We start from the raw sequence: 26,127 nt of genomic DNA on the forward strand, positions 1-26,127 counted from the left end.
TGGTTGGGGAGCTAAGATCCCACATGCCTTGCAGCCAAAAATAAACCAAAACAGAAGCAATATTTTAACAAATTCAATAAAGACTTTGAAAATAAGTGTGGTCTTGGCATAAAGACAGACATATAGACTAATGGAATAGAGAGCCCCGAAATAAACTCTTGCATATGTGGTCAAAGGATTTTTGACAAGGGTGCCAAGAGACATTCAATGGGGGAAAAGACAAAACTGGATATCCACATACAGAAGAATGAAACTGGACCCTTACCTAACACCTTATGCAAAAATTAACGCAAAATGGATCAACGACCTAAACGTAAGAGCTAAAATTATAAAACTTTAAGAAGAAAACATAGGACAAAAGCTTCATGGCATTAGATTTGGCAATGATTTCTTGGATGTGACATCAAAGGTACAGGCAATAATAGAAAAAACATTCAAATTGGACTTCAAGAAAATAAATACTTTTGTGCATCAAAAGACTATCAACAGAATAATAAGGCAACCCACAGAATGGGAGGAAATATTTGCAAATCGTATAGCTGATAAGAGATTAATATCCAGCCTATAGAGAACTCCTACAACTCACCACCAACAAAAAACAAACCACCCGACTCAGAAGTGGGCAAAGGACTTAGACAGTTTTCCAAAGAAGATACAGATGGCTGTAATGCACATGAAAAGATGTTCAACATCACTGTTAGGAAAATGAAAATCAAAATTGTGAGAAATCACCTCACACCTGTTAGGATGGCTATTATCAAAAACAGAAGATAGCCAAGTGTTGGCAAGGGCGTGGAGACATTGCCCCCTCCGCACCGTTGGTGGGAAGGTGTTACAGCTCTTGTGGGAAACGATTTGGTGGTTCCTCAAAAAATGAAATATAGAGTTACCATAAGATCCAGAAATTCCACTTCTGGATATATATCAAAAAGAATTGAGCAGGGTCTTAAAAGATATTTGTACACTTGCGTTCACAGCAGCGTTATTCACAATAGTTAAAGGATGGGAGCAACGCAAGTGTCCGTGAATGGATAAGTGGAGTGTGGCCGGTACATGCAAGGGAATAGTTATTATCCGGCCTTAAAGGAGAAGGAAATTCCAGCTCATGCACCAACATGGATGAATCTTGGAGATGTTACGCGCAGTGAAACAAGCCAGTGGCGGAGGGACAGATGCTGCGCGATTCCGCTTCCGTGACGCACCAGCGTGGTCGGATTTATAGGGACAGAAGGTAGGATGCTGGCTGCCAAGGGCTAGGCGGAGGGGAGGGTGGGGAGTGAGTATTTAATGGTGTGATGGTTAATTTTGTGTGTCAACTTGTCTGGGCCAGCGGTGCCCAGATAGCTGGTTAAACATCATTTCTGGGTGTGTCTGTGGGGACGTGGTTCTCTTTCTCTGGCGAACCCTGACTGCCACAAATGGATTTGGGGTGTCAGTTTTGCACGCTGAGAAGAGTTCTGGAGATGGAAGGTGGTGTCTGCAGGGTGACGTGAATGTGTGTGACGCCGCTAAACGGGGCGCTCAACAATAATTCCCGTGGTGAGTTTTGTTATGTGCATTCTACCATAATAAAACAAATGGAAAAAAAGATACTCCATGACTTTTGCTGTTGTTCACACAAGCAGTTAATGCTGGAGTTCAGATTTAAAGCTGGATCTTGCAGATTCCAGAGTCCTGGCTAAACACCGCGCAGTGGGTCTGTGTGTGTGACGGAGGCTGAGCATGTGTTGCTTTACTGACTAGTTTGCCGTCGAGGTGGCTGTGTTCATGGTCCGCAGCCCTGAGAACCCCAGGAAGCAGCCACCCACCATGCAGAGCGAGAGCAGGGGGCCCCAGGGGAGCCCCAGGGATGGCAGACATGGGTGGGCATGGGCCCATCCTCTTGTCACCGCTGCCTCTCATCTCAGGACCACAGTGGCCAGCGGGGAGGAAGTGGGTGGAGCGAGGGGACCCCCCCGCCCCCCAGGGTCCTCTCTGCAGCTCAGCTGTGCTGCCTTCTGCCCCTGTCACAGAACAGATGAGAAAGAAATTAGGCTCTGGTTGGAAAAAGTTAAACAGATGAGATAAAACAAATCCCTTACGGTGCCTGGAAAATTCCACTGTCTAATTAGAAATACCGAGGATGCCAATAGAACAGACACAAAGTTCATACAAGTGGCGAAATCTCTTTCTGTGCTTCGCATCCTTTTCAGGTACAGTCGCTGGGATAGGCTGCAAGTAGCTTGTTAGTAACAACAGCTGACACGCGATGAGACTTGGCTGTGTGTCAGGCGCTGCAGCAGCCCACTATCTGCACGCTCCCCAGTCCTCCCTCGTCTTCATCCCCTCTGCACGCTGCCTTCCCGGGGTGCTGTCCCAGGAGGCTGGAGGTGCAGGATGCGGGCAGGTGGGCACACGTCACCCCCTGGGAGAGGAATGGGCTGGGCAGGGGCCTGAGGGTGGCAGCTGGACAGGCCTGCAGGGAGTGCACAGTCAGGAGGTGGAGGTGTGCGAGGGGCGCCTAGGGAGACGCCCTCCCTGATGAGGCTTCTCGGACAGAGGCCCCAGCGTGTTCAGAGCATTCGGGTCGGCCCTGCCCCTTCAGCCCCTGGAGGAGGCTCCGGGTCTGTGCTGTCAATACCCCCAGCGCTGGCACGGTCCTGGTTGGGTGTAGCGTTTTGAAAGAAGGAGGACTACCGATCAGTAGTTTATTTTGAAAAACCGTTAGCTTGAAGGCAGTTTGGGCCGGAAAGCTGTTGGGTGGATTTTGCGCTCCCACTTTCCTGTTCCCTGCCCTGCCCGCTGCCCCCATGCATGTGCGCACAGCTACAACACACACGCACGCACGCACGCACGCACGCACGCATGCACACACCTGGTTGGCAGAGCCCTGTCTGCTGAGAAAGAACGTCCCTGCTGAGGGACAAACAATCTAAAAGTTTTGTCCAAGCTCGTGGGTTCTTCTTTGGAACACATAAGTCTCTGTTTGGGTCGTCTGCCCCCTCGATCCCTAGTCTTGGGACCACCAGTGGCGCCTGCAGTGGCTGGGGTAGCCCCTCGTGAGGGCCACTCTGGGCCGCTCTGGCCTTGCGGAGTCCATGTGTTTGGAGGACGCGCATGCCATGCTGGTGGAAGGCTGCCTTGTCCGTTTTCTTCCAAGACACCCGGACGTGTCTCTAGAGGCAGGCAGAGGGCTTTGCTTACCGGTTGTGGCTTTCAGAGTTTGTTGAGGTTGCCTGAGCAGCGTGAAGCTGGCATCTCCCCCCGCCTACTTACCTGGGCTGCTGGTCTGAAGGCGGAGGCCATTGGAAGAAAGAAGTCTTGCGTTGCCGTGAAGCAGGTGGCATCCCTGCCCTTCCCTTTCTCCTCCTCAGTGATGAGTGATTGAGCCAGCACCACCTGGCGACTCCCCACTCCCCCGGGCTGGTACCGACTGCCACCCACACTCCAGCTGGCATTCTGAGATAAACCCGTCCTGGCTGTTCTGAAAACACGAGGCCTTAAAGATATTGTTGAATGCTGCAAAATAAATCAATACCCGAGGCTGCTTATGTAAGTATGTTCATATGAACGTAAAAACTGAAGTAGTGACTTGTCAGTTTAACAAGCTGGCCTCTGTGGAAGGTGTGGCCGAGTTCCTCCCTAACTCGCGTGTCCTCGTTGTCTCTGAGGTTCCCTACAGGCCCTGCGCTGGGTTGACAGCTGAGATACCTGGGGGCTAAGGGAGCCGTCAGCTCCCAGCTCCTCTCCACTCAGGATAAACCACTTGAATTCGAAGACTCACAAATTGCCTAGTCTGAATTCAACACGTATAATAAGTGGTCTTAGCAGAGAAACCCTTGTCAGTTAGTTGCCTAAACAGGTATTTCAGTGATTTTGAACTGTGATCCTCATCATGGTTGAGAGCAGTCCAGCCTCCGGTGGCTTTAAAAAGGTGCCCGCTTATTGACTCCTTCCACAAATGTTTGTTGAGCACCTGCTGTGCCGTGCGGGGGCAGGGATGGTCCCGCTCCTGGGGGGCTCTGACTGCTGGGAAAGGTGGGCTGGGGCTGTGGCTTAGAGCTCCGAGGGACGTTCGGGTGGGATGGGAGGCACCCGGACAGGACTCAGGGCTCCTGAACGAAGGGTGTCCAGGGTCAGACCGGGCGCGTGGCTAGGAATCAGCAGCGGCAGGAGAAGGCGTTGCAGGCAGAGGGTGTCCTGTGCAGACGCCCACAGGTTAGGGAGAACACAGCTCCCACCTCAGGAGTCGGCGCAGGGCCGGCAGGATGCCCCGGGAAGGCAAGCACCTGTGGATAACCGTGCTGGCAGGTCCTGCTGTCCCTGTCACCCAGCCAAGCACACAGGGCTCCGGGGAAAGCGCCGCCAGTCCAGGGTCCTCCGGGCCTCCATCCCACTCAGGGAGAGCCTCAGGGTAGAGGGGCCTGGGGTCCGCATCAGTCGTCGGGCTACTCGAGGCGAGTCCCCATTTCATGGGGTCACTCGTGCTCCGTGGTCCGCCCAGTCTACCCCGCAGATCACAAGTGAAGACCCTATGGCCAGAGGTAAGGGACTCGCCCAGTGACCTCAGCTTGTCTGGTGCCTGGCCAAGTCTCCTGACTCAACAGCATGGCTGCATCCAGGCTTCTTGCCCAGAGCCTCTGAATTGTGGCCAGACGGACTTCTTCCAAAGCACTAGTGGATGTGACAGTACGCTCTTCACCCCTCCTAAGGTTTCGCTTTACATCAAGAATAAAGTGCAAGCCCGTCATCAGAGCCTCTGGGGCCTGGACCCTGCTTATTTCGGAGCCCAGCTGGCTGGCTCTCTGCCTTGCAGCTGCCCTGGCCACCTACTGCTCCCTCCCTCCACCCCTGGGCCTTCGCGTTTGCTGATCCGTAGCCTGAGACTCTGCCCCCCCATTTTCCTGGGACCAGTCATCCCTCGTCCTTCGGACCTGGGCTCCGTGGCATCTACTCAGACAGTCTACCGAGTGTCACACCGTCCGGAGCCCAGCTCCACACCAGGCAGTCCTGATGGCGTCTCCCTGCTGTATCGTCTGTAGTGGGTGAAAGTGCCTTGTCTGGTGTTTGTATCATCTGTTACGTATCATCTGTTACGTATCATCTGTCTCTCCACTTGAACGCAACATCCCCGAGAGCAAGAACTTTGTCTGGTTCGACGCCTCGTCCCTGGGGGAACCCGCCTAGAGTCGCCTGGACGGTTAATGATGCTTCGTGCGGTGTCTGGACACAGGAGGGACTCATTCAATGTGCGGTGCTGCATGAGCGAACCGGATTTCCTAAAGTCCGGCTGACTCTTCTGGAGCAACCGTCACACTTGGTGTGTCCACACCGAGCTGTTTGAGGACCGTCCCAGGCATCTCGTTTTATCTCGGGAGCCTCCCCTGCAGAGCTGGGTGAGGCAGGCTCACTCAGGTGCAAGGTCAACCAGCTTCCCAGAGACCCAGTCCCAGCAGGCACGTGGGGCCTGCGCTCCCTCCGTAGTCTGTGCCCTAGCCGTGGTGTCGCTGCCCCGGGAACACGCTGGAGACGGGGCAAGGTTGTCAGGGGCCTTGGCATGGGCCCTTGCTGTCTAATTTAATGCATCCGGAGATCAAGTCAGGCGCTGTCCCCAAACACAGAGCACACAGCTAGCAGAGGTGAGGCTTCCCGAGCTGAGTTGACCCGCGGTCTTGACATGGCACGGAATGAAGGGGCACGTGGCTGACGGAAATTTCTGCGTGAACAGAACTGGAAAGGTCCACCGGAGGCTGCTCTGTGCTCCTCTCCCGCCTGGTGCTTCTGGCTCACGGTGGAGTGTTCTGGAATCCCCACGCAGCCTGAATGCAGTCTGTGCATTCCTCAAGGAAACGTGCCTGAGGGACGTCATTGGAGGTTACCAAAGAAGGAATGAAGACCCGACCTCCCCGCTCCCTGACGATGTATTAAAGCTAACACAGTACCCAAGGGCATTGAGAATCCTCTCGGTCGCCTAGATCACTTTTGTGGGTCTATTGGGAAAGCACAGCTGGGTGGAGATGGTCCCTGGGACCCGCCGGCGGCAGCATCTTGGGATGGGTGCTGGGTGAGTCTCCATCGGACATCTGGGGCCGCCAAGAGCGGGATGCTCTCCACGCACACCTGCGACTGTGTGGGTCCTGCCCTGTGTCCGGCGCCCCTTTTTGGGATCCCAGGCTGGCCGTGGCTCTGTGTTTCTGACATGCCTACAAGATGAGGCTCTGGACGCAGGTTCCTTGCCTGCTGGCTGGGGGTCTCAGATGGTTGGGAGTGCGCTTGTGGGGGGGAGGGGAACACACGTCTGCTGGAAATGCACCTCTTATCCTAATCCTCAGTCCTGCACCCTGGCTTGAGGGAGGAAGGCCCTCCTTCCACCCGAGGGAAAGCAGACAGGCCTAAGGATGGGCACGGACAGCCAGCCGAAATTTCCTGATTCCGGAGACTTTCCAGTAGTCCCGTGTGACCCCCCCCATCTCCCCGAGGGGCCCTGAGGTTCCAGTGGGTCGCCCAGTCTCCCCGGGACTCAGCTTCGGTGCGCTGAGCCCTGTCACCTCCAGAAGCAGCCTTCTCAGAGTTGCAAAGGAGGCCCCCCTGCAGGGATCGCTGGCCATGTTGTGCGGCCAGGAGGAGCCTCCCGCTTCTGAAAGGTTGATTTTTCCCCTCATGACGCAGTTCCAGAGCAAACAGATGGGGGCAGGATGGGGTAAGTTCGGCGTGAAGCAGGGGCCCAGCTTCTGGTGGCACCTGTGGGTCCTTCTGGAATAATGTGTTTATGTACATGAGACAGAACGCGTAGGACTACGGAGGGAACTAATTATATTAAAATGCAGTTATGAAAGTGTTTTTAAAACGAATTTATGAGATAGCAGTACATGTGCTTCTCTATTAGTGTGTTAAAAACCGTACTCTGGCAGCGGATCAAACTCTCAGAACAGGGACACTTCTGGGGAAACTTGGAGCGTGGATGACCTTTGGAGCTCCGCGCACATAATGGGATGGGAAGTGACTGATTCCTGTTGGTGACAGCATCACAGCCGCTGCCGTCACTGCGGTGGTCTGTGTCTGTCGTTGGTTCCACTCATAGTCTAAGGAAATGTTAAGTTGCAGTTAGAAGTGAGTGAAAATAAAGATGTCACCTTCTCCTCCATCCAAGTTCATGCACGACATCCCGAATCTGCCCACAGACCCTGGGGAGGGGGGGCTCCATGGCCCCAGGTGAGGAGTTCCTGCTGTTGGGAGGGGTCCTTGTCAGCTGGACCGAGTCAGGGCAGGAGAGGGACTGGGGGACCCGCTGCAGGAGGGCGCAGAGGAGGTGGCCCTGGCCAGGCTGCTTCGGGTCTGGGTGTCTGTGACTCGGGGCTGCTGCCCGGGCTGGGCCTTGTTTAACCAGGGACCCTGGTTTCTTTCCTGTAACTTGAACTTTCTCATCTCACGAAGGGGAATGACTTCAGAAGAATGTGGAAACTAGACTAGAATCAAGGTTCAAGGTCGGGGAGGGTAGCTGTTCACATAAACCGCCCAAGGTAGAAGAACTGGGGTGGGGCGGAGGCTGCCTGGCCTGGGGCGTGTCCAGGTGAGGGGCCTTTTTATTTTATTTTATTTTAGAATAATTCGTTATTTATTTTATTTATTTTTGCTGTGTTGGGTCTTTGTTTCTGTGCGAGGGCTTTCTCTAGTTGCGGCGAGCGGGGGCCACTCTTCATCGCGGTGCGCGGGCCTCTCACTATCGCGGCCTCTCTTGTTGCGGAGCACAGGCTCCAGACGCGCAGGCTCAGTAGTTGTGGCTCACGGGCCTAGTTGCTCCGCGGCATGTGGGATCTTCCCAGACCAGGGCTCGAACCCGTGTCTTCTGCACTGGCAGGCAGACTCTCAACCACTGCACCACCAGGGAAGCCCGAGGGGCCTTTTAAATTTCATGTTGTTTACGTTGTTGCCTTTCCAACCCCAGCCCCTCCTACATCACGAGAAGAGGGAGTGACGTTCTCTTGGTTTTGACCCCATAGATTATAAACCTGAGGGCAGGAAGGGTGGGTGCACAGTGGTGGGACGGGCTCTGGGAGACCCTGGGATGACGAGCCAGGAGCCTGGAGCCCTGCGCTGCCCTGAACCACAGCTGGGCCGGTCACTGCCCTGCCTGCCGCTCTGTCCTGTCTGTGACGTGCTGCTGGTCTCCTGCCCTGCCGTCTCCCAGGACGGCCGTGGAGCCCGCGGGCCGTGTTGCATGCATGAGCGCTCTGCGGTGTTTATTCGTCCCGTCCCCAGAGTCACTGACACAAATATGTACAACAGGACAAAAAAGCAAATAAATAAGACAATTGGAGCGAAGGGAAAAGAGGGCCAGGAGAGCGTGGTAAAAGGTGTGGTTGCCCACGATGCCGTGGAGAAGGCGGGGCAGGCGGGATGCCGGTGTTACGGGTGGAGGGGAAGGAGCTCCGGGTGGTGGGCACGCAGGGCGGGGAGGACGTGGGCCGCTGGCGAAGGCAGCGCGGGCGAGGCCACGGGGACGCTCCGGTTTCCAGCTCAGGCTCCTGGGCACAGTGGAGCAGAGCCTGGGCTCAGGCGCGGACCCTGAGTTCACCTGGGTCTGTGGTCTGACCCTGGCCCCTCATATTCTTATGGTTTGTGTGGTTTGGAGCTTCATAGATGGGTCTGGACTGGAGATGCATATTCAGAGTTACTGGTCATTGAAGTGATGCGGGAAGGTACGCGGTCAGGTGGAGGTGAGTGCAAGGTGAGAGAAGAGGGCCGTGGGTGGAGGCCAACACTGAACTCCTGCACACCCTAAACACATCTGCCCACCCCCGCCCAGACTTCACACCCGGAATTAACAGTGATTCATCGTTTACTCAAATGTCCTCTCCTCCGTCTTCGCCTTTCTGTATTACAGTTGCCTCACGGATCCGCCTCTCATGCCCTCTGTCCTCTGCCCTTGTGTGTTTCTTTTTACGAATGCCGTGGCCTCGGCGCTTGGACCTGGGGTCCATGGTGTTTGGAGAATGAATGAGCCCGTGAAGTGAACGACTTGAATCTCTCAAGATGCTGGGGTTCAACAGGCGGGCCGCCCGGCTGCCTCTGCAAGGCTCAGTGGATGTCACTGGTGTGATTAATGAGAAGGGCACGAGCCCAGGAAGACATTTTCATGGGCAAGAAACTGGGGGGAGGGTCACAAAAGATCGCTGGACACGTCTCCCGGGAGAGCCCACAGCTGTGTAGGTGGTGCTGCTTTTGTGGGCTTCTTGCTGGCAGGTAGTGTGGCTAATTAAGGCAACTGTGTGTCCGACTTATAACCACAACGATAACATTAGTAGCCTTTCCTGAGCACTTCACATGCAGCCGGCACTGGAGTCTCCGAGAGAGATTTTACATGTTCCCCCCCCTTTTTTTTTAATACGTGTGTGGAGACGGGGGCACAGAGAGGTTAAGGAAACCATCCCAGACCACTTACCAGGTAGGTGGCTGAGCGGCGTTCAAACCCAGTCCCTGGCACGTGGAGTCACACAATCAATGAGTGTTTGTTGCAGGAATGAATGAACACCTTGCACCTCCCGAGCTTGGTGCCTGTGCCTGCCTGATTGAAATCTCGCCATTTAAGGCTTAGCCCAAAGGTCACCTCCTCCAGGTGGCCACCTCCTGCATTTCGGGCCTCAGCCAGGGCACTGGTCCCATTTCGTGTGGTGACTCACTGAGCCGCGCACAACTCCCATGGGAGGAAGAATGGGAATATTTTTGCATCCTTCTTAGTGCTTTGTGCGGGTAGCTGCTTAATACATGGTGACTGACTTGAACTAAACTAACGTTGTAACAGGAGAGCAGCCGGAACGCAAAGGTCATCAGAAATGGGGCCAAAGAGGGACATGACCCTGATAGCGCGGGTCATCAGAGGAGTGACAGGGTCCCGAGGACAAAAGGCCTAATCTTTCCTTGGGGGTAAAGGAAGAACGCCTTGTCTGAGTTGGTGAAGTATGTTGGGCTCAGTAGTCCGTCTGCTCTCAAAGTTGTATTTTTCCATTATCAGTTACTCTGCAGGGAGCCTCGCTTCCTGAGCTCAAAGCACAAGTCCAGAGGTTTCTTTGTGTTATTTTAATAGGGTTCAGTGTTGGTGGGAAATTCACCAGGGGAGTGTTTCTTATACGCTTCACAAATATTAGCTCATTCTTCAGAGCTAATAAACTTAAAACAACTCTAAAAGGAGGGTGCTCTCCTCCCCCTCATTATCCCCATTTTACAGCTGAGAAAGCTGAGGCAAACAGAGAGGTTGAGTGACTTGTCCAAGGCCACACAGCTTTAAGTGGCAGAACCAGGAAGGAACCCAGGCGTTCTGGCTCCAGAGTTCCTGCTCCTAATAATACCTTGCAACGTCTTTCGATCCACCACACAGAAAGACAGCCCATCTCTTGAGTCTGAGTTTTCCTGGTTACAGTGACTGATAATGAAATGTAAACTGGAAGTCTTAGAGGTCTTGACAGCTCCATAGAGAGCTGGTCTTTTCACTGCAAGTTTATTTCAAGGACCAGGTGGGACACACAGCGAGGGGGAAAGACAGTGTGCCCAACCAGGCCTCCTGGACTCATAGACCCTACGGCAGCCTGGGCATTGGATGAGCAGCTGTGTGAACCGCCGGCCCGTGGGTCTGATTTCACTGCCCGGGCATCGGGCATCACGGGTTCTTAGAAAGCAGAGGACGGGCTCTGTGTTGCTGTCGCTTCCAGGGACATGCAAGGGTTTTCATGAGGACATTTTCTCTGAAGAGGTGAAGCAAGAGAAGAAAAAGCTTGGGAGCGGGAAGGGGGCTGAGCACAGGTATGTGTGACCTGAGGAGGAAAATGTGAGAAAACGCCTGTATTTCAAAGTGTCTTTACATTTCAGCCTTGAGCTGTGATCTTAGGTGACATCACTAAGAACTGAATATTTAATTTTACCAGGGTTCTGGTTGATGGGTATTCATTTTCTGGGATTCATCTCTGGGAATCCCTGAGGTTGAACCAGTGCACAGTTGATTCAGGAGTGAGTGCGTCTGCCGCCCACAGCCGGCAATGGTGGGCATGAGGGAGGGTCTTTCCTCCAGGGGTTCACATGTCTGGTTCCTGGCAGGAGGTATGCATCTAAGGCATGACACTACGTGACACAGTCTGTTCCATGCTTGCAAACCAAGCAGTGATCTTCACCTCGGACACGGAGATCCTCACCTGGAGCACAGAAGGCTGGGTGTCGGGTGAGGGCCCAAGCCATTGGCCACACCATCCCCCATGCCACATGAGGGGTTAGACACTCCTGCTGCCATCGCCTCATTTAAAAGACAAACTCAGGACTTCCCTGGCGGTCCAGCGGTTAAGACTGCGCTTCCACTGCAGGGGACACGGGTTTGTTCCCTGGTCCGGGAATTAAGATCCTGCATGCCTTGCAGTATGGCTCCCCCCCAAAATACCACATAAAAGACAAACTCGACAGTTCTGTAATTGGGCAAATTGAACCTCTTTAAGCCTCAGTGTTTTTTCAATTTTTGTTTTGGGCCACACTGCACAGCACATGGGATCTTAGTTCCCCGACCAGGGATCAAACCCGCGCCCCGTGCAGTGAAAGGGTGGAGTCTTAACCGCTGGACCGCCAGGGAAGTCCCAAGCCGCAGTTTTAACCTGTATGATGGGAAGATTATAATCGCAGCCTCCCTGAGCTGTGAATATTGAGAGGATGTGTACTGCGCTTATCACACCATGTCCGGGCATGAGCACATGCTCGGGAAATGGCACAGAAACCACGGGATCCTGGTTCGAGTTGTACAAGGGGCCTGGGAAAACGGGGAAGAAAATTTCACATGCTTTGGTGCCTGAACTGCACAGCTCAGTAGTTAACGATGTAATCTTGGGTTCGGGGTGGTGCCCTGCTGGAGAGCTTGCTCTCGCGTGTGCAGGACAGAGCGATGCGTATTTGTTGGAATCCCTTACTTGTTCCACACAGTCCTTGTGCGGGAGACGTAGCAGTGAAGCTCCTGGGTGTAGGCGCTCAAGGACCTAAAGGAGGAGGAATCATAGCCAGAGGGCGGAGACCCTGCCTGGGGGCCTGCGTGCTCTCCAGCACCCAGCTCAGTCCCCTGGACACAGAGGAACCTCCATGGTTGTTTCCTGATGATACAGTGAGGGCGAGTTTGGGGACCTCACGCTGCAAAGACCGTCTCCTGCAATTTAACTTTCTTATTAGTTTTAAAATTTTTTTTTTTCAACTTTCAAAAGTACCACATCTCAAACTATACTGTTTTCTAAGTTAGGATCTTTTCTGATTTCCAATAACTGTTTAAACGTAGCTGGGGTCAAGAGAGGAAAAGAAACGCATGGAGAAAAGGAGCTATAACTCTTCATGTTCCTTTTGCTCGTTAGGCTGTTGGCGTGATGACAGAGATTTGACTTATTTGACAAGCAGGTCACACCTCGGAGTCGCTGTAGAGCTTTGGGCCCAGAGCTGAGCCAGAGCTCATATTGGGTTGGCCAAAATGTTCCTTTGGGTTTTTCCTTAACAGCTTTGGACCAACCCAATAATTAATCAGCCCAGAGGTTGGGGTGGGGCGGGGGGGGGGGGTCACTTCACAGAGAGTAGGTTGTCTTAGCCTGACATCTGCTGGTCATGCTTGTGGTTACATGTTTGTTACATGTTTGCATCCTAACTTGCACAGATCCAGGCCCCACCATTGTTTTTCATTTAAAAATCCACTCTCTCCCCATTCCCACCGCCCTCTCAAGCCTGCTCGTCCCCTTCCCCTAGATTCTGGAAGCTAGAGAGCCTCACCCTCTCTTGCTTTCTTCTCCTGAATAATCATTGACTTTTCTTTGCAGTCGGCCACAGGTGGCATCTTTTCCCTTTCTCTCTCTTTTTTGCTCTTCATTACCTCTTGCTTACCTTCCAACCCGTTTCACAGCCAGCGTCAGCACTTCTCTCTGCTGGTCGCCACCCTCCAGAGCAGAGCACAGTACTCCGGTGATCTGAGGACTGAGTACCGTACCTCTTCCAGACCCCGGGAGTGGCTGGGCTCCCCTCCCACCGTGAAACCCCTCAGGGAAGACATTTCCAGAGTCTTCCAGGAACCTCTGCCCTGCCTCACGTTCCTGGAACTGCGGCCAAGCCCTGACTTAAGAATGATTCCCTGGAGCCTTGGCGGCCGACAGGGTGTCGTGAGGGGCCTCCTTCACGGTTACTCTCCCCATAGCAGCGTGGATGCCCGTGACCAATATTCCCATCTTTAACAGATCACTTGGTGAGGACAGGTAGACACGCTGATTTGAAGAGAGAAGAAGGGGGGGGGCGCAGGAAAAGCAGAGGAGTGAGGGCGATACAAGGACCAACCCTCATTTATTTAAAAAAGGAAAAAAATCAGGGACTTCCCCAGCTGTCCAGTGGTTACGACTTCGCCTTAACCGAAGGGGGTGTGGGTTCGATCCCTTGTCGTGGAGCCAAAAAGCAAAAACATTAAAAAAAAGAAGCAATATTGTAGCAAATTCAATAAAGACTTTAAAAATGGTCCACGTCAGAAAAAACAATCTTTAAAAAAAATCAGTCAGTGATGAATAGAGCCAATCACAGCCACACACACCAATAAGGGTGAATGTCACAGATGGAAGGGGGAGTGGAAAAAGCCAGACACTTAAGAGTCCCTGCCGTGTGATTCCATCACCCGAAGGCCAAAACCAGGGGGCACGGGGGCCTCCGGGGGACTGGAATGATGTATATATTCATCTGGCTGGTGGTTGTACAGATGACAAAGTTCTCTTAAAATTCATGTATTTTTCTATCCATAAATTATACCAAAAAAAAAAGGAAAATGTTAGTCATGATTCTCGCCAAGAAGCATCCTTACCGCCCACCTGCTGGCATCTCAGGGGGAAGAGCCGCAGTGAGGCCACCACCGCTCTCCAGTAGCCAGACTGGGGAAGGTCGGTGGGGCAGAAGGGCTGGGGCCTGTGTGAGCAGCAACGGTTGTCGGGGGGATCGAGAGATCTCATTCTAGTCCTTTAATGTAAAACGTTGCCCCAGACACCACTTTTTAAATCGGCAGCAGTGTCTGCCCTGGTGAGGATGACCTGGCTGTGGGCGTCTTCCCAGGTCTGGGGCGGGGCGGCGGGTAGGGGGTTTCTGACCTGATTGTGGCCAGGCCCTCTGGAGGGCTCCCGCGACTCAGGGAGCCGCTGAGCCTGAGCCCCTCTGAGACACCGGCACCTCGGCTTCTGTTTTCACATTTGTGGAGCTCAGCCTTGAAGAAATGGGCTCGGAGAATTTCTAGTCCACCGAGCTCCGTCTTCCAGGAATGGAAAGGCCTTGCAGCTGGACCAGCCCGAAGGCCGAGAGCCCAGGTTAGGTAGCAGGATGCCGATTAAATGATCATTTATAACCCGAAGACGTGTAGTGTAAACTTCCCTTTCTGAGCACGCTGGCTGCATAGCGATGCCGGTGCAGAAGTTATGGGCGTTTTATTGGTGCTTCAGGGTGACATTCTGAGCAGCCCTCGTGCTTACTCATTGTTGGTTATCAGCGAGCTGTAATGCTTCAAACTGCCAGTGGACGTCAGAGATAAACGCGGGCCAGCCTCAGACTGAGCGGCGCCCGGGACTTGCTTCATGTGCTGGGTTTCCTTTGTATTGTATTGTAGGGGGATCGTTATTTTTTGACCTGGAAATATTTACGCAAAATGTATATAGAAAAAAATCCCCCGAATCTAAGGGCATGAGAATCCTATTGATGTACTTGCTCTCGTCTTTGCTTTTCTCTTCTCTATATTTGACAACAGAAGTAGAAGGAAACACAAGACAGATGGTCCGGGTTTTGGGGGGACGTGTGTCCCAGGAGAACTGAGCAAAGCAGGGCGTTGACACTCATCGATCCTGGATACGTGTGGGGCATCTACACACCGGTTAGGCTCTGACATCAGAATGAAAGGCAAAAATCGTGTCCAACCAAAATTAACTTTGAAATTCCCTTAAAACCCCTATAAAGCACCCTAAAACGGTTTTAGTTAATTCTGCAGAATAATTCTTATAGACATATAAGTTTGAAAATCACTGAACTTGACTGGAAGGGAATTCTGCACCTAGATTTAGGGCTTAATATAAGAAAACTGTCAATACAGTTGGGTCCGGAATAGAGGTGAAGAATCCCTATTTCCCTGCTGAGTCCCTGCATTTTATTTCAGTACTCAGCCTCTATAACTTTAAGCCCGGGCAGGAGGTTTGCTTTCTGAGGACTGACTGAGATGGAGGACCTCCTCTTACCTGTGGTCCGTGAAGGGCAGAGCCTCACTTCAAGAAGGACTTTGAATGTAGGCTACTGGCAAGATCTCTGGGAACCTTGCATTTTTTAAAAAAAATAATTAATTAATTTTTGGCTGCGTCGGGTGTTCCTTGTTGCACGCGGGCTTTCTCTAGTTGCAGCGAGTGGGGGCTGCTCTTCATCGTGGTGCCGGTTTCTCATTGCGGTGGCTTCTCTTGTTGCGGAGCACAGACTCTTGGCACGTGGGCTTCAGTAGTTGTGGCACATGGGCTCAGTAGTTGTGGCTCGTGGGCTCTAGAGTGCAGGCTCAGTAGTTGTGGCGCACGGGCTTAGTTGCTCCGCGGCATGTGGGATCTTCCCGGACCAGGGCTCGAACCTGTGTCCCCTGCGTTGGCAGGCAGATTCTTAACCACTGCGCCACCAGGGAAGCCCGAACCTTGCATTTTTGATGCCATTAACAAGACTGATTAGAACTCTGAAGACATGGTCCCGTTCTCTTCAGCGTCCCCAAAAGGATTTATCTAAACTGCCCTGCTGCCCTTCCCCACCCAACGCCAGGCACAGAGTCTGGGCACACTCATCCCAGGCCACCTGTAGCCAGCAAGCCTGGGCTGGGGAGCTAAAACCCACCTCCTCCTGGCCTTTATACCACCAGCCCCAGACCATTTCCCGATGGTATTTCTGCTGCTTTGGGGACCTACTAAACCCAATTCCACAGCAATCCTTCAAGCACTGTAGAAGACCTGAGTAGACACTTTTGAGTTCCACCGTTTTATTCAAGATAAAGGTGGAGGGAACCGCCTTTGAGTCCAGGGTGTAGCTTGACATTGCCAGTGATACCTCAGAATGGATCAGAATCACTTAATTCCTTCAGAATGGTTGGAGCCCAAAGAGACTAACGTGAATTGCCCGTGTTAGACTGAAGGGTGGGATGACATAGGTTTCACGAAAACCAACAGGTATCAAATGGAAGCAATGCACTCTAGGCTGCTGAAACAGGGCCGAGAGGCGTCCCACCAGCCCTGGGACGGGAGCTGCCTGCGATGTGGCCGCCTTCTGGCTCCGAGTCCCCTTTGCCAGCCCTGAAGGGCTGTAACACAGGTAACACAGCCACGAGACTCGCAGCTTGACGGGACAGATGGCCCAGCTGTTTTTTACCTCTGCAGCTTTAGCTAAATTATGGAGGCTGAGATATGCAGAGAAACATCTTCAGGAAGTACACACGGGAGGTGCAATAAAGCACTTCTGGGGCTACGTGGGCTCTGTTTGTTCAGCAGTTTGTAAGGTAAAAAACACATCAGAGTGAACCGCTTTTCCTCCAGATTTTTATCTTGCTTGGTTTTATTGCTGTCTTTGGGCTTTTGAACACTCAGCTCTTTTTCCTCGAATACAATTTAAATTATGAGTTGGGTGGGGAGGAGGGGAAAACGGTTAGCGTTAGAAATTGATAGCGCAGCGCGTGCCGCGGGGCCGTGGGTCCTTGTGCTGCAGGAGACCTGTGGGGCGTCCTTCCCGGAAAGGCCTCTGCCGTCCTAACTCAGCATCTGCCCGGACGCTGGGAACGGCCGGAGCAGGCGATGGAGCCGGGCTGGAGGAGGGGCGCTGACCGCTTAGGGGGTGGCCTCCGTCATGGCCCCCCTGGTCACTCCCGATCGCTCAGCAAGAAAATATAGCTGATGATGGCGTCTGGAGAGAGAATAAGAGGGCTGGGTAGGGGGCTGGATAGGGAGAGGCATGGGGCAGGGGATAGGAGTGCAGGAGGAAGAGAAGGGAGCTGAGCAGGAAAGTTCTAGAAAGCTGCCTTCCTAACTGGGACATGGCTGCCGTGAGGGAAAACTGACAAACCAGGGAAGTTTGGCAACGGATCATGGCTCATATAATCACGGATTATACACTCGGGAGCTTTTCCCTGCGGCGGGCAGAGTCCACAGGGGACGGGCCGGCCAGGGAGAGGCCGCACCCCGTCCGGGGCCTGGGCCTCCGGCTCCGCCCAGGCCGGGCTTGGGCCCGAGCTCGGCAGAGCCCTCGCCTCAGGCTTCTGGCTCCTGAACGGGACCCTCTGTCTGGTCGGTTCAGCGAGCAGGTGTGTCCCCCTTGGGCCAGGTCAGCGGTCAGGGTGGGGGCTGAGGCCCACCTGCTGTAGGAGAGCCGCTGTCCTGCGGGTTCTCGGCCACGGTCAGCCACAGCTCTGCCCAGCCCAGCTGCCGCCCTGACGTGGACCTGCGCGTGGAACCGCTCCCAACGCGCCGGTGCCGGCCCATCCTGCCCGGCAGGCCCGCTGGCCCCGGGGCCAGCGCTCCCCACCCGGCTGGACGCGTCTTCTCAGGGCTTTCCCCGCTGAGCCCCCCGACCAGGCAGGTCAAGGCCTGGGAGCAAAACTCCCTGGAGGAGGGACGTCTGCACCCTCTCAGGAAGCCGAGTCCCGTGCTGTCCCCCCAGCTGTCAGGGCCCACACCCGGCCCTTTGGTGGCAGCGGGGCACCCCCCCCCACAACAGGCACCTTTTAAAATTATTTTTTCCTCTTTATTGTTAGAAAATTCAAAAGTGCACAAGTGAGTTCACACCACGTTCTGCGCCTGCAGAATGGTCTCTCACCTTCGCACACAAATGGGGCTGGAGCTCCTTCCCCGGCCCAGAACCTGGCCGGTTACAACGGGTGACTGTCCCCGGGCTGTCACAGCCTGTTCAGTGAGCATCCTTCCAGGGACCCCTGTGGCTGTGCCCTCACCCGCTGCTGGCTGGAGGCTGTGACGATCCAGGCCCCCCGCTGAGTTATGACGTGCTAAACAGTGTTGCAGAAGAAGCCCTCGGTTCCCCTCCAGATCCCCCGTCCCCCATCCTCTGCCCATGCACGTGTACGGTTCTGTTCGATGGGCAGCAAACATCTGGGGAGCCGGTGTCGCAGGCCATCAGAAAGGCGATTTCACAGCCAGGGCCTGGCTCACAGACTTCAGTGCTTGGAAGAATCGCCTGGAGAGCTTGTAACACACAGATCTCCACGCCCGGCCCAGGAACTCTGCATTCCCTGGGCAGGCGGGCGCTGAGAGAGGCGGCCTGGCACCCAGCCACAACGCCCTCCGCCTGGCCCCGCTCCCCGTCCTGCCTCAGCGGCTTTGGCTTCCCGTGGAGGCCGCGACCTGCCGGGCCCTTTGGCCGGGCCTTCATTGCGAGGGGGGAAGGGTCTCCGGGCTGTTGCGGAAGCAGCAGGAGAAGGGGAGGGTGTGGGTCCTGCACTACCGCTTTCAGGCCCCGCAACCGTGGGCCGCTGTCCCCCTGAGCCCTGGCCTCCTCCTCCTGTGACCTGCGATGGCCCCCGTGCCTTGCCCATGGGTGGTGGTGGCATGAGGATGCGGAGGTGCCGGGGACCCTGTCTCGGCCCACAGTGAGCCCTCGAGAGTGACCGTGAAAACCACGGCTCAGCAGTCTGGTGTGATCTCGTCACTTACGAGTCCCCAGCTGCGGAGTGTGGGACGGCAGCTGCCGGCCTCTGGGGTTTGAGGTGCTGTTCACACGACATGAGGCACGTGGAGTGTCCAGTGTCCGCCCAGCCCAGGTTATGTGGCCAAAACCACGAAGCACCATTTCAACCGTTTTACCGTTTTGTCCTGTGCGCCACGATCCCAGAGACCCACCAACAGTCTTTCCGTCTGAAGGTCTTTGTTGTGACACAATTCGAGCACGTACAGATGTAGAGAGACAGCACAGGGGACCTTCTGATATACCCACCACCCAGACTCAACAGTCAGCAAGCCTTGGGCGCCCACCATCTTCTCCTGGCTGGCGCCGGGCTCAGAAGCCAGGGGGCAGAGGTGGGAGCCTTGGGGCAGGCATCTGGGTGGGTAGATGCTGCATGTGGTGGGCACGTTCCCGGGTTCCCCGTGTCCTGACAAGTTGGAGAGAGAGGCGGCAGGTGTGGAGGGGGCCTTGGTACCTGGAGCCCCTGCTTCGGGGTCTTAGCCAGGTTGTCAGGGTGTGATCGTGGGCAGATGACTTAACCTCTCCATCTGTAAAAGGGACACACTCGTCCTGCCCAGCAAATTAGCTGAATCCATGCTTTTATCAAAAGACCTGAGAAACAGAGGTCTACCCATTTTAGGAGCTGTTTCCCATGCCTCCCCCCAACCCCACCAATAAGAAGGAGACATCCCGATAATCAATGAACTTTTCCATTCCCTACTGAGTATGTTATACCGAGACACTTAGTAAAAATGATATGAACATTAAAGAGCTTGTAGGAATTTATTGATGGCTAGGGAAACAATTACTAATCTAAACCAATTTCATTGGAAAACAGAGGGAATGGCAGGGGAGTGTGGTCTGTGGAGGGACATTCCTCCTGGGGAAGCAGCAGGGCTGTGAGCAGGACTTGCTGAGCTGAGCCCACGCGGTCAGAACACCTCACCCAGGGCAGCTGGATCCTAACTGGACTCATCTTCAGGCTGCCCTCCTTGCAGCACCTCGAGGCCAAAGAAGAGTTTGCATTTTTGTGTTCCATGTCACACGCTATCAGTAATTAACTCTGCCTCCCCCCAGATGCCTTTGCGGGAGGAAGAGCTTGGGAAAGATCTTTCTTTATTTATTTTTAAATAGATCTTTATTGGAGTATAATTGCTTCACAATACTGTGTTAGTTTCTGCTTCATAACAAAGTGAATCAGCTATATATTTACATATATCCCCATATCTCTTCCCTCTTGCGTCTCCCTCCCACCCTCCCTATCCCACCCCTCTAGGATCTCCCTGTGCTATGCGGCTGCTTCCCACCAGCTATCTATTTTACCTTTGATCATGTATATATGTCCATGCCACTCTCTCACTTTGTCCCAGCTTACCCTTCCCCCTCCCCGTGTCCTCAAGTCCATTCTCTACGTCTGCGTCTTTATTCCTGTCCTGCCCCTAGGTTCTTCATAACCATTTATTATTATTATTATTTTTTTAGATTCCATATATATGTGTTAGCATACGGTATTTGTTTTTCTCTTTCTGACTTACTTCACTCTGTATGACAGACTCTAGGTCCATCCACCTCACTACAAATAACTCAATTTTGTTTCTTCTTATGGCTGAGTAATATTCCATTGTATATATGTGCCACATCTTCTTTATCCGTTCATCTGTTGATGGACACTTAGGTTGCTTCCATGTCCTGGCTATTGTAAATAGAGCTGCAGTGAACGTTTTGGTACATGACTCTTTTTGAATGATGGTTTTCTCAGGGTATATGCCCAGTAGTGGGATTGCTGGGTCGTATGGTAGTTCGATTTTTAATTTTTTAAGGAACCTCCATACTGTTTTCTGACGTGGTTGTATCAATTTACGTTCCCACTAACAGTGCAGGAGGGTTCCCTTTTCTTCACATCCTCTCCAGCATTTATTGGTTGTAGATTTTTTTGATGATGGCCATTCTGACCACCGTAAGGTGATACCACATTGCAGTTTTGATTTGCATTTCTCTTATAATTAGTGAAGTTGAGCATCTTTTCATGTGCCTCTTGGCCATCTATATGTCTTCCTTGGTGAAATGTCTATTTAGGTCTTCCACCCATTTTTTAACTGGATTGTTTGTTTTTTTTTATATTGAGCTCCATGAACTGTTTGCATATTTTGGAGATTAATCCTTTGTCTTTTGTTTCATTTGCAAATATTTTCTCCCATTCTGAGGGTTGTCTTTTTGTCTTGTTTATGGTTTCCTTTGCTGTGCAAAGCTTTTAAATTTAATTAAGTGCCATGTGTTTATTTTTGTTTTTACTTCCATTAGTCTAGGAGGTGGGTCCAAAAAGATCTTCTTGTGGTTTATGTCAAAGAGTGTTTTTCCTATGTTTTCATCTAAGGGTTTTATAGTGTCTGGTCTTACATTTAAGTCTTTAATCCATTTGGAGTTTATTTTTGTGTATGGTATTAGGGAGTGTTCTAATTTCGTTCTTTTACACGTAGCTGTCCAGTTTTGCCAGCACCACTTATTGAAGAAGCTATCTTTTCTCCATTGTATGTTCTTGCCTCCTTTGTCATAAATTAGGTGCCCATATGTGCGTGGGTTTATCTCTGGGCATTCTATCCTGTACCATTGATCTATATTTCTGTTTTTGTGCCAGTACCATACTGTCTTGATTACTGTAGCTTTGTAGTATAGTTTGAAGTCGGGGAGCCTGATTCCTCCAAATCGTTTTCCTTTCTCAAGACTGCTTTGGCTATTCGGGGTCTTTTGTGTTTCCATATGAATTGTAAAGTTTTTTACTCTAATTCTGTGAAGAATGCCATTGGTAGTTTGATAGGGATTGCATTGAATCTGTAGATTGCTTTGGGTAGTATAGTCATTTTCACAATATTGATTCTTCCAATCCAAGAACATGGTATATTTCTCCATGTGTTTATGTCATCTTTGATTTCTTTCTTCAGTGTTTTATAGTTCTCTCAGTACAAGTCTTTTGCCTCCTTAGGCAGGTTTATTCCTAGGTATTTTACTCTTTTTGTTGCAGTGGTAAATGGGAGCATTTCCTTAATTTCTCTTTCTGATTTTTCGTTGTTGTCTTGGAATGCAAGAGATTTCTGTGCATTAATTTTGTATCCTGCAACCTTACCAGATTCATTGATTAGTTCTAGTAGTTTTCTGGTGACATCTTAAGGATTTTCTATGTATAGTATTATGTCATTGACAAACAGTGACAGTTTTACTTCTTCTTTTCCAATTTGTATTCCTTTTATTTCTTTTTCTTCTCTGATTGCTGTGGCTAGGACTTCCAAAACTATGTTCAATAAGAGTGGTGAGAGTGAACATCCTTGTCTTTTTCCTGATCTTAGTGGAAATGCTTTCAGTTTTCCACCATTAAGTATAATGCTTGCTGTGGGTTTGTCATATATGGCCTTTATTACGTTGAGGTAGGTTCCCTCTATGCCCATTTTCTGGAGAGTTTTTATCATAAATGGGTGTTGAATTTTGTCAAAAGCTTTTTCTGCATCTATTGAGATGATCATATGGTTATTATTTCTTAATTTGTTAATGTGGTGTATCACACTAATTGACTTCTATATATTGAAGAATCCTTGCATCCCTGGGATAAATCCCACATGATCATGGTGTATGATCCTTTTAATGTACTGTTGAAATCTGTTTGCTGGTATTTTATTCAGGATTTTTGCATCTATGTTCATCAGTGATATTGGTCTATAATTTTCTTTTTTTGTGATATCTTTTTCTGGTTTTGGTTTCAGGGTGATGGTGCCTTTGTAGAAAGAATTTGGGAGTGTTTCTCCCTCTGTAATTTTTTGGAAGAGTTTGAGAAGGATGTGTTAGCTCTTCCCTAAATGTTTGATAGAATTTGCCTGTGAAGCCATCTGGTCCTGGACTTTTGTTTGTTGGAAGATTTTTAATTATGGTTTCAATTTCATTACTTCTGATAGGTCTGTTTACATTTTCTAATTCTTCCTGGTTCAGTCTTGGAAAATTGTACCTTTCCAAGAATTTGTCGATTGCTTCATGGTTGTCCATTTAATTGGCATATAGTTGTTTGTAGTAGTCTCTTATAATCCTTTGTATTTCTGCAGTGTCAGTTGTGATTTCTCCTTTTTCATTTCTAATTTTATTGATTTGTGTCCTCTCCTTTTTTTTCTTCATGAGTCTGGCTAAGGGTTTATCAGTTTTGTTTATCTTCTCAAAGAACCAGCTTTTAGTTTCATTGATCTTTGCTATTGTTTTCTTCGTTTCTATTTCATTTGTTTCTGCTCTGATCTTTATGATTTCTTTCCTTCTACTGACTTTGGGTTTTCTTTGTTCTTTCTTTAGTTGTTTTAAGTCTGTAGGGTTAGATTGTTTATTTGAGATTTTTCTTGTTTCTTGAGTTGAGATTGAATTGCTATAAACTTCCCTCTTAGAACTGCTTTTGCTGCATCCCATAGGTTTTGGGTCGTCGTGTTTTCGTTGTCATTTGTTTCAGTGTATTTTTTAATTTCTTCTTTGATTTCTTCAGTGATCTCTTGGTTATTTAGTAGCGCACTGTTTAGCTTCTGTGTATTTGTTTCTTACACTTTTTTTTCCTGTAATTGATTTCCAGTCTCATAGCATTGTGGTCAGAAAAGATGCTTGATACGGTTTTAACTTTCTTAAATTTTCCGAGGCTTGATTTGTGACCCAAGATGTGATCTATCCTGGAGAACATTCCATGTGCACTTGAGAAGAAAGTATGTTCTGCCACTTTTGGGTGGAATGTTCTATAAATATCAATTAAATCTATCCGGTCTATTGTGTCACTTAAAGCTTGTATTTCCTTATTTATTTTCTGTTTGGATGATCTGTCCACTGGTGTAAGTGGGGTGTTAAAGGACCCTACTATTATTGTGTTACTGTCGATTTCTCCTTTCATGGTTGTTAGCATTTGCCTTATGTATTGAGGTGCTCCTATGTTGGGTGCATAAACATTTATAATTGTTATATCTTCTTCTTGGATTGATCCTTTGATCATTATGTAGTGTCCCTCCTTATCTCTTGTAACAGTCTTTATTGTAAAGTCTATTTTATCTGATACAAGTATTGCTACTCCAGCTTTCTTTTGATTTCCATGTGCACGGAACATCTTTTTCCATCCCTTCACTTTTCAGTCTGTATGTGTCCCTAGGTCTGAAGTGAGTCTCTTGTAGACAGCATATATATGGGTCTTGTTTTTGTATCCATTCAGTCAGTCTGTGTCTTTTGGTTGGGGCATTTAATCCATTTACATTCAAGGTTATTATTGACATGTATGTTCCTATTACCATTTTCTTAATTGTTTTGGGTTTGTTTTTGTGGGTCTTTTTCTTCTCTTGTGTTTCCTGCCTGGAGAAGTTTCTTTAGCATTTGTTGTAAAGCTGGTTTGGTGGTGCTGAATTCTGTTAGCTTTTGCTTGTCTGGAAAGCTTTTGATTTCTCTGAATCTGAATGAGATCCTTGCTGGGTAGAGCAATCTTGGTTGTAGGTTTTTCTCTTTCCTCGCTTTAAGTATATCCTGCCACTCCCTCTGGCCTGTAGAATTTCTGCTGAAAAATCAGCTGATAACCTTATGGGGATTCCTTCGCATGTTATTTTTTGTTTTTCCCTTGCTGCTTTTAATATTTTTTCTTTGAATTTAATTTTTGTTATTTTGATTAATATGTGTCTTGGTGTGTTTTTCCTAGGGTTTATCCTTTATGAGACTCTCTGTGCTTCCTGGACTTGGGTGACTATTTCCTTTCCCATGTTAGGGAAGTTTTGGACTCTAATCTCTTCAAATATTTTCTCAGACCCTTTCTTTTTCTCCTCTTCTTCTGGGACCCCTCTAATTCGAATGTTGGTGCGTTTAGTGTTGTCCCAGAGGTCTCTGAGATTGTCTTCAATTCTTTTCTTTCTTTTTTCTTTATTCTGCTCCTCAGCAGTTATTTCCACCATTTTGTCTTCCAGCTCACTTATTCGTTCTTCTGCCTCTCTTATTCTGTTATTGGTTCCTTCTAGTGTAATTTTCATTTCAGTTATTGTGTTGTTCATCTCTGTTTGTTTGTTCTTTAGTTCTTCTAGGTCTTTGTTAAACATTTCTTGTATTTTCTCATCCGTGCCTCCATTCTGTTTCTGAGATTCTGGATCATCTTTACTATCATTACTCTGAATCCTTTTTCAGGTAGGTTGCCTATTTCCTCTTCATTTATTTGGTCTTGTAGGTTTTTACCTTGCTCCTCCACCTGTGACATTTTTTTTTGCCGTCTCTTTTTTTTTTTTTTTTTTTTTTATGAGTGGGATTGTGTTCCTGTCTTACTGGTTGTTTGGCCTGAGGCTTCCACCACTGGAGTTTGTAGGCTGTTGGGTAGAGCTGGGTCTTGGTGCTGATGTGAGGAACTCCATGAGACCTCACTCCGATGAATATTCCTTGGGGTCTGAGGTTCTCTGTTAGTCCAATGGTTTGAACTTGGAGCTCCCACTGCAGGAGCTTTGGCCCAACCCCTGGCTCGTGAGTCAAGATCCCGCAAGCCATGAGGGGCGGTGAAAAAAGGAGAACAATAGCAAAGTAAAAAATAAAATTAGAGTAGGAAACGAACAGATATGTTAGAAAGACTATAAAAATAAAAGTATAGGTGAATCAACAACTGGAAGGTACATCAGTACCGCAATAGTAAAAAAGAGGAGGAGGGAAAAGAATGAAAAAGAGGGGAAAAGGCCTTGGCTGTGGAGGGCGGGGCCTAAGCAAGGGTGAGGTTTGGGTGGTGGGTGGGGCCTATGCTTAGGACCCACAGGACTGGAAAAGGCCCTGGGGGCTGTGGGGGGGTGGGGCTTAGGCTCAAGGAACAGAAGGGGCCCAGGCGTGCCCCGACCCCTGGTCTCAGAGGGCAGGGGACCTCAGCTGGGAGCCCAGCAGGCTTCCTGGGCTCGAGTGGGCGGGGCTAACACATGCATCCTCTCCTGCTCCTCCCGGAGGGGCCCCTCCCGCCTGCCTCTCCTGATCTCCCCGGCCTCAGGGGCGCCGATCCTGTCTGGCCTCTATTTCTCCTCTCCCCTCAGTACCCCCAGTCCTACCGGTTCACTTGGGGGTTCCTCCTATCTCCTTGGGTGTCAGGATCCCCCACCAGCAGCTGGCAGGCGCCCTAGTTGTGGGGAGACGCTGACTCCCCGTCTTCCCACACCGCCATCTTGACTCCTCCTAGATCTTTAAATAAACATAAGAGTCATGTGTCACCTGCAGCATCTTAGGGCTTTATGTAAACTCCTTTAATTCTTAGCACAGCCCTGTGAGATAGGGGCTACTGTTACCCCGTTTTACAGGTGAAGAGGCTGAGGCCAGGGGGCTTCGTGGCCAGCCTGGGATCCACATCTGGTGACCACCTTGCTGCTACGTCCACATCCCCTTCTCTTGCCCTCCCCGGCTGCTGCCTTGGGCACTGTGGGCCTGGAAACTCTGTGGTCAGATTTC

General features: G+C 50.6%; 1 long non-coding RNA gene across 1 annotated transcript; it reads right to left on the minus strand.

Annotated features, from left to right (window-relative positions):
• Nucleotides 1-1,540: 1,540 nt before the first annotated feature.
• Nucleotides 1,541-3,443, minus strand: LOC117197463 (uncharacterized). Its single transcript, XR_004478105.2, has 2 exons — nucleotides 3,256-3,443; nucleotides 1,541-2,003 (listed from the first exon to the last, which is right to left on the minus strand). It is a non-coding gene; the product is annotated as an uncharacterized LOC117197463 (long non-coding RNA).
• Between the last annotated feature and the right edge of the window lie 22,684 nt (nucleotides 3,444-26,127).

This window comes from Orcinus orca, chromosome 18 (genome assembly GCF_937001465.1).
Source record: "Orcinus orca chromosome 18, mOrcOrc1.1, whole genome shotgun sequence".
Lineage (NCBI taxonomy): Eukaryota > Metazoa > Chordata > Mammalia > Artiodactyla > Delphinidae > Orcinus > Orcinus orca.